The sequence below is a fragment of the Nymphalis io genome, chromosome 30 (genome assembly GCF_905147045.1).
Source record: "Nymphalis io chromosome 30, ilAglIoxx1.1, whole genome shotgun sequence".
In the NCBI taxonomy this organism is placed as follows: Eukaryota; Metazoa; Arthropoda; class Insecta; order Lepidoptera; family Nymphalidae; genus Nymphalis; species Nymphalis io.
The window spans coordinates 2,522,211-2,536,098 of record NC_065917.1 but is presented as its reverse complement, the minus strand read 5'-3'; the positions used below and the strand labels follow the sequence as shown (position 1 = coordinate 2,536,098).

Below are 13,888 nucleotides of genomic sequence, written 5' to 3'. Positions count from 1 at the left end.
TGATGATTGCGGGTTCAAACACAGTTAAACATTTCTCAAATTTTGTGCTTTATTAATGATTTATAATTAATCTCGCATTCGGTGAAGGAAAACATCGTAAGGAAACACGTCGAATGGAAATTTATCACATGTTTATCCACCAATCCGCACTGGAATAGCGTGATGAAAAACGCTCCAAATCTTCTCCACAAAAAGAGCCTTAGCCCAGCCCAGACATTTACAGACTTTATAACATTACACTTATAAACAATCAATATATATTATAAAAAAACAACGCCATATTCGACATAAAATATTAAACTTAAAAAAAAAAGAAAACAAAGATGCAGCACGCGCAAGTCATGCTACAATCCTGTCTCCAAGAATAACGGTTGTTGAATTTTGTTTAGTCGAGCAAAAACCGCCGTCGCGGTCACACGTGCATTTAACACGAACAAGTTGCTTATTTACGTTAAAACAATAAATTAAAAAGTTAATTAGTGATGTGTTATAAATATATATATTGAATATATTTGCGGTGAGTTTATTGTTTTTTGTATATATGTATTAGTTGAATTGCAATTTCCTTTAATCCCTTTTAATTGGTGGCACTTTAGACATTCTACGGTCGTTTTCTTTTTAATTTTTTTAAATGTTGACTGTTTAGGGTTTAACTTTTGACGTCCTTTTTAAATTTAGAATGTGTTTTTTTTTATTTACCACAGAACGTTATAACTATTTTCTAATTAAATATAAATTATAATAAAAATATTACATATATTTTTTAAGTAACTTTAAATAACATAATGATTTCATTCTTCAGCAATATAACTATATTGATAAATAATAGATACCAGATAAAAAAAAATATAATTATAATAATTGTTATTATATAACTATAATAAATATAGTTTATTAATATACATATAACGTTAAATTAAAATGTAATTATTATCTGTCCGGTTTAACTTCGAACGCGTAAAATTCATACAAAGATACGATATTAAGTCCAAAAATCCCTTAGCAGATGTTCACGTTACACAATAAACTTATGTTGCATATATAAGCTTTCTTGAGCTTTCACAATTATATATATAAGCGAAATATCACTCATCACGAGATCTCCTAAACTATCCGTCCGATTGACCTGAAATTTGTCACAGTTACTCCAAACGTAGACGCTCACAAAACCTATCCAAAATACATTTTTTTTAACATCTACCCGCTCGAAGACTGGAAGATTAACTAGTGTATATAAGTTAACATTATAATCCTTCTAATTATAAACGTGAAAGTTTTTAAGGATGTATCATTCTTTATCTTTCATGCAAAAAATCCTTATATCATTTAACACAGGCTACTTAACTCCTACCCCACTATAGAGTGGGCGTGTGTATAGACACACGCGGGAGTAGCCGCGGGTGGAAGCTAGTGGAAACTATATTTATTATCTATATCAATATTATAAATGCTAAAGTAACCCTGTATGTGTTTTCTGGCTAAACCACTGAACTGATATTGAAGAAATTTGGTGTAATGTAAGTATGAACACCAAGGAGGATATTTACTAAATAATTTTTATAGCTAACATCTGCCCGCTCCCCCTAAAGCGCGGGTTAGGCCGCGGGTGGATGCTTGTGTTATATTTATGTGCAATTGTATTCAAGAAAGTATGACGTCACAGCAAGGTCTGATAACTAGAATTGGTCGTTAGTTATACAATAATTGAATTATTGCTTCGTTGGTCTAATGGCTAGATAGTCTGCATCCTTACAGATTGGCGGTCCTGGGTTCAAATCCCAGGTAGGACCAATAAAAGGTTATTAAGTTTTCTGTCGAAAATTTTCAGTATCATCTCGGAGTCTGGAAGTTGGAAGTATGTACACTCTCATGCTTTGGATAAGACGTAAAGCCATTGTTCCTGCGGCTAAACTCTTCGGCCGTTTCGGATTGCCGCCCCATCGGATTATGAGAGTTAGGGAATAGAGAGTGCACCTGTGTTTGCGCGCACACTTGTGCACTATAATATCTCCTGCGCAGTTGGCTAACCTCTCTTGAGATTGTCCGCCGTGGCCGAAATCGGTCTGGAGGACATTATTATTAATGGAATTATATTTGAATTCTTCATTATGTAAACATTTCATTAATGTATTTCGCATAATTATAATAGTTTTTTTAATAAAGTAACGTGCTGCGTAATACACAACAATACAGCGTAGAACTCGAATGTAATATGTCGCAAAGTGACATTGACTATAATAATTATAACATTTGAAGGACACACGTATCAAAATATCACTAAGCTTTACTATATTTTACAAGTGAATCAAAATTATTTCTTATATAAAAACAGTTTAAAATTCCGGTTAAGATTCACGCGTTCTTACCACTGGACCATCTCGGTTCAAGCCCGGACAAGCACCACTGAATTTGCATGTGCTTAATTCGTGATTATAATTCATCTAGTGTTTGACGGTGAAGGAAAACGTCGTGAAACCTGCATGTGTCTAATTTCACTGAAATTCTGCCACATGTGTATTCCACCAACCCGCATTGGAGCAGCGTGGTGGAATAAGCTCCACACCTCCTCAAAAAGGGAGAGGAGGCCTTAGCCCAGCAATGGGACATTCACAGGCTGTTACTGTACTGTGATAACAATGGTGATCGTTAGCGTTCTACAAATGCATTAAAATTACTATAAAGATATTTACAAGTATTTGAAGCCTATTGCAATTGATGAGAGTAAAGATAAACAAACCTTATATTTACATATTCCATACGATTCGCTAATACCTCCGCTGTATTACGCACTACGAACAGTTCTCGATTAATACATCTCTATATATAACACAACACTATACACTTAGCTACTTATACACACTTTAGTTTTACTTCCAAAATTCGATAGCAACTTGCCATTCAAAATGATTTTTATAGCGAATAATTAAAACCATAGATTCGAGATGTCGACCAATGGTATCAATTGAAGGTCAGAGTTGTTTATTTGTCTACTGCTTGATTGGAATTGTATAAAGAGTAACAGTCCAGTCATTACGTCGATGTTGAGAACGCTGATTTATGAAATCATAAAGGGGGCTAAGAAAGGCTTCACTTGATATTAAAATAATAATATAATAATAATAATGTCTTCCAGACCGATTTCGGCCACGGCGTCCAATCTCAAAAGAGATTAACCAACTGCGCAGGAGATATTATAGTGCACAAGTATGTGCGAATACAAGTGCACTCTCTCTTCCGTCACTCTCATAATTCGATGGGATGGCAATCCGACACGATCGGAAAGAGTTTAGGCGCAGGACCAACGGTTTTACATGCTTTCCGAGGCACGATCATCCCGGAGTCTGGAAGTTGGAAGTGTGTACACTACACACTTCCAACTTCCAGACTCCGGGATGCTAATGAGAATTTTCTGACAGAAAAACCCAATAACTTTTTACTGGCCCGACCTGGGAATTGAACCCAGGATCTCCGGGTCTGCGGCCTTACATCAAGCCACTAGACCAACGAGGCAGTATATTAAAGTAACATGATATACGAATATTTGTATTATATATTACGTAAAAGAAAAGAGCATAGACAAGTCCCTTAATTTTTTAATTTCTCGTTCGATATCTCAACAACGTTCAACGGCAGGTGGATAGTAGTATAGACTTAAAATACAGAGCATAATAAAAGCAACAAAATTTATTCAATCGTAACATTTCGTTTTACGACTGAGAGCCGAACAGACGAACGAAAAAAAAACAATATTAGTCTACGTTCAAGATGGCGATAAAAGTTCTACATGATATATATACAATATCTAAGTTTCTCGTTTCATATATATCTATATATACCATTATATACATATTTCAATATATGTATATAATGATTATATAAAGGATACACGCTCACAATAGCAAAATATTACGCACTCCTAATTTTACTGTTTGGTAGGGCTTTGTGCAAGTCTGGGTAGGACCCACTCATCAGATTCTACCGTCAAGCCAATTAGTATTGTTGTGTTCTGGTTTGAAGGGAAGTGAGCCAGTGTAACAGGCACAACGGACATTACATCGTAGTTACCATGATTGGTGGTGCATTAGCATTGTAATGAATGTTTAATGTTTCGCTAATATCTATGGGCAGTGAGCACTTGCTATTGGGTTGCTCGTTTGTCCGCCCTGCACAAAGCCCAAAAGTATTAGGAACAATACTTTTGTACCTTAGACAAGACCACTAGACTAAAGACATTTCATTTAATTTTAAAAATAATTTATTATCTGTGTGCGGCCCACATCTTAGTTTTTTAAATTTCGACATCCCTCTTTAAACTTCGGTTGTTAATAAAGTACAAAGGATCAAAATAGCGTATCACCGTAAATCGGATGTGCTTTTGTTTCTTTTTCTGGCGTCATTTACGTTAGTCGAACGCAAAATATTCTGCCAATGTCACGTATAAAAGAGGTGTCAACATTTCATGAGTCAGATACGATGTATAAGTACTTTATGAGTACATTGTAATTCCACCTTTGAATACTAGATGGCGTTACGTAATAACTGAAAGATTTCTACATCGCGATGGCAAGATTCTCTATTCGTTTGATATAGTTTAAATGGTGAACAATTTTCTTCATAAGATCGAAGATTACACTCTATAGTTAATACACAATGTGATGCGGTTAGAGAGAGTTTTAATAATGATTTGATAATAAATCATGAAATTGTGACTTACGATTTCATTGTTAGGATATTGTAACGCTCTTGGACATATCAATGATTAAACGATGCCGTCTTCTTCTTTCGAGTGTCAAATGTATCATGAATGAAAGAGATAAATCAATGTTTATCTAAACAGTCGCTAATCTTTAAAAGTATATATGTAGATGGTAAATAGCAAAGCTATTCTGTGATTACTTCGATGCATATATTATTGAAATGTTATAGTTATTATATTTCACGACCGTTTTTGCGGTGTTTCGATTTAGTTCTTAAAATTTTTGTTGATAAATTATTCAGAATTTCAGTTGAATTATACTCACACCTAAGGGAAATATTATAAGCTATTGAAATTCTATACTCTTTTATCGTAAGCAAATTTTCGCCTGTACAGTACAGTAACAGCCTGTTAATGTCCCACTGCTGGGCTAAGCCCCCTCCCCTTTTTGAGGAGAAGGTTTGGAGCTTATTCCACCACGCTGTTCCAATGCGGGTTGGTGGAATACACATGTGACAGAATTTCAGTGAATTTAGACACATGGAGGTTTCCTCACGATTTTTTCCTTTATCGTCAAGCGCGAGATGAATTATAATAACAAATTAAACACATGAAAATTTAGCGGTGCTTGCCCGGGTTTGAACCCATGACCATTGGTTAAGATTCACGCGTTCTTACCACTGGACCATCTCGGCTTCTCGCCTGTGGTAGGCAAAATTTTTGACATTTACAGGCGGTCTAGCTTTTTTACCAAATACACCACCCCCCTCCCCCCCTTAAAAAGCCGCGGGCGAGTTTCGTTATAAAGGCATATTAATTCTTAGAATGAAACTAAAAATCGCCATGTGATATGCTTACAGTGTAATTAAAATTACAAATATGAATTAATATGCAAGCGAACGTCGACCATTGTTTTAAAATACACACTATTATAAAATGTTTCACTTAAAGCGTCCATTTTGAATTCACTATTGATATTTGTAATAGTAGGTAGGGTGATAAGTGGTCACCACCACATGTTCATTGGTGCCGTTACTGTCATTCCTTACATAATAATATCTTGGTACATTATTCACACACGGCCATCTGATCCCAAACTAAGCAGAGCTCGTACGCTCGTACTATGGAAACCAGACGACTGATATACTACATACATACACTATTTTTCTTTTATAAATACATATTTCAGGATCAGATGGCCGTGTGTGAATTAAAAAAATATATATATTATTTACGTATATTTAAGTTGAAACCTTTTAAATACGCAACGATTTTCACAATAGCAAACACGTGTGGATAACTATACAAATAAATTAAAATGGAAGTGTCTGTCTGTGATTTCAAAAATCCTTCTTCGTTGTCTTGGTGATGATGACGATGTCATTCTGACCGATTTCCGCCACGGCGGCCAATCTCAAGAGAGATTAGCCAACTGCGCAGGATATATTATCCGTTCGTAACAGCCTGTGAATGTCCCACTGCTGGACTAAATCCTCCTCCCTTTTTTTGAGGAGAAGGCTTGGACCTTATTCCACCACGCTACTTTAGTGCAGGTTGATGGAATACAAATGTGGAAACTAGACACATGGAGGTTTCCTCGCTATGTTTTTCTTCACCGTAAAGCACGAGATAAATTATAATCACAAATTAAGCACATGAAAATTCAGTGGCGATTGCCCGGGTTTGAACCCACGATCAACGCTTAAGATTCACGTACCACTGGGCCATCTCATCTCGGACATATTATATTACACAAGTATATAATTATCAATATAGTATGTATTTACAAAAGAAAAGTAGTATATGTATTATATCAGTTGTCCGGTTTCCACAGTACGAGCTCTGCTTAGCTTGGGATCAGATGACCGTGGTTGAATAATGTCCCAGGATATTATTATTATTATTATTACAAGTGTACGCGCTTATAGATACATTGTATTTCCTTACTCCCATATTTCAATGGGATGGCATTCCATGATGGATGAGTTAAACAAGTCGAGGCTTGTATTCTAAGCCAGGACACCATTGAGCAAAGTCAACGCGCGTATCAAAAATGACTCGCTCACCAGTCGGATTCTAAGATCAAATAATATACATTAATTATTCGTCTTTTGTTCCTAATTATATTTTCTATTCTAATCTATTTTTACTGGTGGTAGGGCTTTGTGCAAGCTCGTCTGGGTAGGTACCACCCACTCATCAGATATTCTACCGCAAAACAGCAGCAGTACAGCAGCAGCAGCATTACGCAAAGCAGCAGCAGTGGTAGTGTTCCGGTTTGAAGGGTGAGTGAGCCAGTGTAATTACAGGCACAGGGGACATAAAATCTTAGTTCGCAAGGTTGGCGGCGCATTGGTGATGTAAGCGATGGTTAACATTTCTTACAATGCCAATGTCTATGGGCGTTGGTGACCGCTTACCATCAGGTGGCCCATATGCTCGTCCGCCTTCCTATTCTATATAAAAAAACTTGGTCCGTTTGCAGTTGAAACGCTTGGACCTTGGAGTAATAGTAGAAAAACTTTTATTAAAAATATAATGTCTAGTCTTATTGCCTCTACTGGTGACAGGAGAGCTGGTTCATTGTTCACCCAGAGGATCGGAATTGTGATTCAAAGGAAAAATGCTGCTAGAAAATTTTGCCACCATTTAACGCGGTCATGATTTTCATAGTACCTATTTCTATTTGTATGTATTTAATGCTTAATAATTCTTATCTTTTTATTTTTGCGGATTATAAATAGGAGTTTAATTAGTAGCGCCATCTATTGATAAATATTTGAAACAAATGTAACCTCATTTTAAAAACGCGGCCATTCGAATATTCACAATTAAAAACGGTAACAATTTTATTCGTGTCATTATCGTTACGTTTTTAAGGTTAATTAAATATAAGAAAAAATTGTATTTTCGCATGTATCGATCGTGAATGTCGGTTAAGAAATGGCGATTGAATTAACTCAATGCAATACTTTGGCAATTACGTGTTATATAATAAACTTATATATTACGTAACAGTATTACAAGGAAATGTTTCTAGATTATGTTCGAATTTAAGGTCGATTTTAACAAAGAGGTTGACTTTTTTTTTGACAGCACGAATTTAATATTTTACCAAAGAGGTTACAACTCAATTTTTTTGACAGTGACAATTTAATCCGAGTCAGTCAAATCGAGGCAAAGGAACTTTTTAGATAAACTCCAATTTTAATAGTCTTATGTGCTTGTTAATTGAGATGAGAAATTAATTGAAATTGGGGAGGGTTTACGTGTTAGGGATGAAATGTAGATATGTGTATATTTTACTTTATCAGGTTTTAAAAGCAGGGCTTTCAAGTACTGTGCCAAAGAAGTACCTCTTGAAGAAGAAGGCTAGCCATTTGCGGTACATTTAACTATAGTACACAATTTCTTAACAAAAAAAATATTAATAATAAATTTTTCTTATCTACTCGGGGTTCGGACCCAGGTATTGCGTGTAACCTTTAGAATAACATCATATAGGCAAAAATATTTAATATAAAATTTTAAAATCGCAAAGCGGCAATAGTAGTGCACCTTGGTCAAAATACTCCAGCAGTTCAAATCTATTTGCATTTTTATTTGACTAACTTAGCTGACCAGCTCGCGCCTGCGACTTTTCCCGCGTGTGCGAAGCTTGTTGTTATTAAGGCATATCTCTATTCCAAATATTCAAATCACTAACCGTTTTGCGTGATTTCATAAACACATATATACTTATATTAAAAATGTTAGATATTTATGATAATACCAGCGGAAAAGGAGGCGTCGTCCTACCATACAGTCATTTTTTCATTTGGTGACACGACAGCGCCACCGCCAAAAATGGAATTCGTTACTAGCACACGTGTTCTCCTCCTCTTACAACCTGAGTTCCTTCACACGAGGCGTGAAGAGGCATCTTGCTGGCGGGCAAGGCGGGCTCGGCTACTGCAGAACATTCTTCCCGACTGTACTAGCCGTCGTCGCGTTTGGACTCCACTATCACTTACCATCAGATGGAGTCATTTGCTTTCCCGGTTTATATAAAAAAACCTACCGGGTTCAATTGTGTCTTCAAACCATCCTTCCTGGATGGTTATCCCAGTGAAATATACACACAAAATTTCATACAAATCGGACCAGACGGTTAGGAGTTGGTGACTAACACATGTACAGAAGAATTATTTATATAAAATAATATAATAAAGTCGAGATAGACTGGTGGTGACTAGAACGAGTGAATCTTAACCGATGATCGTGGGTTCAAACCTGGGCAAGCACCACTGAAATTTGTGCTTAATTTGTGATTATAATTCATCTCGTGCTTTACGGTGAAGGATAAAATCATGAGGATGAATGTGCCTAATTTCATTGAAATTCTGCCACATGTGTATTCTACCGACCCGCATTGGAGCAGCGTGGTGGAATAAGCTCCAAGCCTTCTCCTCAAAAGGGAGAGGAGGCCTTAGCCCAGCAGTGGGACATTAACAGGCTGTTACTGCTGTACTGTAATATAATATAGTTAATTATTTCTGTCTAGCGGTGGAATATCTGATGACGTACAAAGCTTTACAATCAAGTAACAGACAAGCTACCATTACAATCGGCGTTACTAAATTTATACATCAAATTGTGCAAGCTGTATGACACGTTATATATAAAAATGAGGGCAAATTCTTGCTAGACGCGTTCATGACCAGACGACGACTGAAACGGTCAGATTTCGTATTTATATTTATGTTAATAAAATACGAATTCAAAATAAATTTATTCAAATAAGAATAATTTACTTTGATTTAAATATATATAAAATGTTATTAAAAATAGCTAATATAGTGTCTATACTTCGCGGACTGTGCAAGACTGCTCGTATCGTTTCCACATTGAAGAACAATCCCATAGGATGATATAATAAAAAACCGTGGAGTTAGGATTCTTTGATATTCGTGCAAGATAATTTATTATATATATTTAGCCTCCAGAAGACATTACATACACAAATTAATGTAAATAACTCACTCAATGACTTAAAATCCAAATAACACAATTGAAAACATTCAACAAATCACAAATCGCGCCAATAATGAATTACTTTACCTGTCAATCAACAAAATGGCGGTTTTGTTCGCGCGTATTTTTTTTTTAACTTCGCTGTTGTAAGGATCAAGGAATCTCCTAAATGTATATTAATATAAATAAAAAATTAATGGTTATTAATAAACTTAACTATAGTCGATTACAATGGCAGAAGGATAAATAAACAGTTTAGACCTTGAGTTGACGCGCCATGATTGGTCGAGATCTTTAATAGTCTGTGACATTCGCGAATGAAATAATTTTTGGTAATTTCAACTTTAAGGTAGAAGAAATAAGTGAACATAACGGACTGGACTTGCTTGATATTATTTCTGAGCAAAAAATTAAAAAAAAAAACATATCCTTTTTTATTTACTGTATAAACATAAAAGTAATTTAGGTAATGGCTAAAATTGCTCGCCCCTGAAAACCAGATTTTACCGCAAAGATACTTATCTGTGAGGCTTTCAAAATACATGCAAGGTGACAGTTTTGGAATGTAGAACATTAGTTGATTGCCTTGTTTACTGGCTAGTACATAAGGCCGCAGAACCCGGCCAACCCTTGCTTGATCCCCCCCCCCACCCCGTACGCGGGCGAAGCCGTTGACGAATCCTAGTAATATAAGTTTCTTCTTTCGGGACGTTTATGACAAAATAGTAGACTAGTACAGTGTGATACACCATTATATGCCATAATTGTACATTTATTAGGCAATATACATGTTTTGTATTTTTCTCTTTGTGGTGTGATGTACAATAAAGTATTAAAGTATATATATATATATGCATTTACAATAATACAATCGAATGACATTACACTTATAAAATAAAAAAAATCAATTATATCACACATATAAATTATTATAATGTATTATGTATAGAAATTAAAAATGTTTGTTTCAATGTTTTCTGTGTGTTGATTTTATTTTAAAAAAAAAGTTATTTCGCTTGTACATAGTCGGCCCCGCCAGCTATTGTATATCGTCTTAACAATCTTCGACCGAATGTATCAGTTCCTTGTGCCGAAATATATTTAAAAAAAAGTGCGTCATCGCCCTTCATGGAAGAAGAATATTAATTTTGACATTTTTAGTTTAGATCGCTTTTAAAGTAATTAATGATTGTTTTGTTTGTTATTTGTGTATTTCTTATTATAAAGACTTATTTATTCATTATTTTTAAAAGAGTTCTTTTGTTTCTTCTTTTGAGTCTTCATTTTAATTTTCACTTATGGTTTGTAAGAATAGATTGCTATTATTATTTTAATTGATATTCTAGTAATCTAGAATGAAAATGTCCTAAGTGCTACGTGTTAAAATGGGGACACACTTAGATATTATGAGAGTACAGTTATGGTATAACTTAACCGTTACGCCGTTTAAGTTATTTTAAAATATTTCTAGATTTAAATACTTAGCTTATGATTAACTAGCTGTGCTTGTGGAGTTTGTGACAGTAAGACTATGTAAACAGTAAAGTAACAGCCTGTAATTGTCCCACAGCTGGACTTAGGCTTCCATCACTTTTGAGAAGGTTACGAGCTTATTCCATCACGCTACGGGTTGGTTACACATAAGATAAGTTTTTCAACACCAAAGAGATGATTAAACACAAATTAAGCACACGTTTATAGTGCTTGCTTAATCCCTTTTTATTTCAAGCTGTGTGGAAACCTTCAGAAAGGTACCCAGCTCCCATGAGGAGGGGAACTGGGTTATGTGGGATTGTTACCCACTAAAACCACTGCGATGGCCGTCCTCGGCACGGATCGGAGAGGCTGCGGGATCGTGTTGATATAACGCATCCGCGGCCTCTCCTATGCTTTGCTTCGCTCGTGGCTCGGTGGAGCTCTCATCAAAGGGAAAACAGCTTAACACCTTCCCTAATACGCGGTCGAAAACTAGTTGGATATAAAAGCTTGTTTTCAAATATATTTTTTTATTACTATTTATTTATTTAATATTAAGATTATGATATTTGTTTTGATTGTTTCGATGTGGATAGTTTAATATTTTTTTTATTGTATCTTTTCAAGGCGAAGACGTCCCTCATGATAATTTAATTTAAATTGAAACTAAGCGGTGAGCTCAGTTATACTTGCGCGGGATTGAAACCAAATTACAAAGTTAGTGTAAATAGCAATGGGTTATAGGCCCGTAGCGATGTAAAGTGGCAGGTTCGATCGTGGCCGCTTGGACTATTTTTATTGTACTATTTTCGCTTGGTTTATTGTAGTTATGTAGTATTTGTAGCTCATTGCTAATATTTTTTTTTTTAAATAACAATGAAAATAAAAAAAACCGTTAATCAATTAAACGAAGAAACAAAGGCATGGACACGTCTGTAAATATACAAAAATATCTATAAAATAGGATAGATAGAATATGGATAAGTAAAAATAGTCCATCGGCTGGAATAATTTAAGCACAGGCTGGATTCTTTCAGCTTAATACAGAGTGAGGATGTACGCATGTGTAGCCCGGTTCTAAAGCTTAAATTAAGACTTGACTTAAGTGAGAGACCACACGAACATTTAAAAAAAAACTTTATTTACCATAACTTATTTGGTACAATAGTAGCTTACAACTGACTTATTGTAACATTTGTCTGGGTTAAATATTGGATTAATTACATGTCAATAAAATACAGACTGAAATTATAGGTGTGTACAGTGTAAAAGGATCAGACCTTAAACCAATATACTGTATGAGTTCTTGTAATCGTGTCGCTAACATCAACAATATCGTGTTTTTTATTACGATGATGTAACTCGATGATGTAGGCGGACGAGCAAATGAGCCACCTGATGGTACGTGGTCACCACCGCCCATAGACATTGGCATTGAAAGAAATGTTAACCATCGCTTATATTACCAATGCGCCACCAACCTTGGAAGCTAACATATTGTGTCCCTTGTGCCTGTAATTACACTAGCTCAGTCACCCATTAAGCCGGAACACAACAATACCAAGTTCTGCTGTTTTGCTGTAGAATATCTGATAAGTGGGTGGTACCTACCCGGTGTCCAAGGCGCCGAGTGCGCTCCGAACATCGGCATACCCGCTAAAAAACCAGCGCTTTCGGTCTTAACGAGGAGCGCCAAGTGATCACTTTCGCATGCTACCGTGACGCTCTGACGGCCGGCCCGCCTATGCTATCCATTCTCTAGGGAGGGTTCACAGTACCCGGGGGACCCCGGGTACTGTGAACCCCCTAGACCCGGCGGCGCATAGCGCCTTTTTCTTCTCCCCGTAGTCGGTCTCACCATGTTTTACATGGAAAAAATAACTTTACGTAAAATTCTCATAAAGTCGTGTTAGGACGATAAGAAATTATTTTTAGAATACATCCCGAATCCTTACCAACTACAGCGTCGATAAAAGTAAAAATATCGACAGGTCACCGGGTCGACTGTTGACATCAGTCAGTTATTTCCAGTCATTTTAAAAATGGAACGGGATAATTTTTTTCTTTTAATCTTATGATATGTTATCATGTAAACTTTTTTTCATTTCCTTTGGTAGAATATATTAAAATATATTAAAAAATATATATTAAAAAAAAATTTAGTTTAAACTTTTTTTAATGTTTTATTTGAATGGGATCTCCAGCACAGAATACACGGACTAATATGTAATTGTTATCCTTCAAATATAAATAAAAAACCACTTTATAGAACACGTAACAATTTAAAAAAAAATAGTTTATTTGCTTTTAAATCTATCATTTAAATCGTTTGGATAATATTGTACAGACAAATAAGTTGTACATAATAGAATAAGAATGAAAGAAAAAAACTATAAATAAACTGAGTTATGTTTAATATATTAATTTAACTTCTCGGATCTGATAATTCTTATGTAAATACAATAAAGAACAGTAACAGCGTGTAAGTGTCCCACTGCTGGGCTAAGGCCTCCCTTTTTGAGGAGAAGGTTTGGAGCTTATTCCACAACGTTGCTCCAATGCGAGTTGGTAGAATACACATGTAACAGAATTTCAGTGAAATAAGACACGCAGGTTTTCTCACGATGTTTTTCTTCACCGTCAAGCACAAGATGAATTATAAACACAAATTAAGCACATGAAAATTCAGTGGTACTCACACGG

General features: G+C 35.5%; 1 protein-coding gene across 1 annotated transcript in view; it reads left to right on the top strand.

The window, feature by feature from the left end:
- The first annotated feature begins 404 nt into the window (after nucleotides 1-404).
- Nucleotides 405-13,888, top strand: part of LOC126779952 (uncharacterized) — a 30,030-nt gene continuing 16,546 nt past the window's right edge. The window contains exon 1 of the mRNA XM_050504169.1: nucleotides 405-517. The gene's annotated coding sequence lies outside the window, so the exon portion shown is untranslated. The remainder of the gene's footprint in view (nucleotides 518-13,888) is intronic.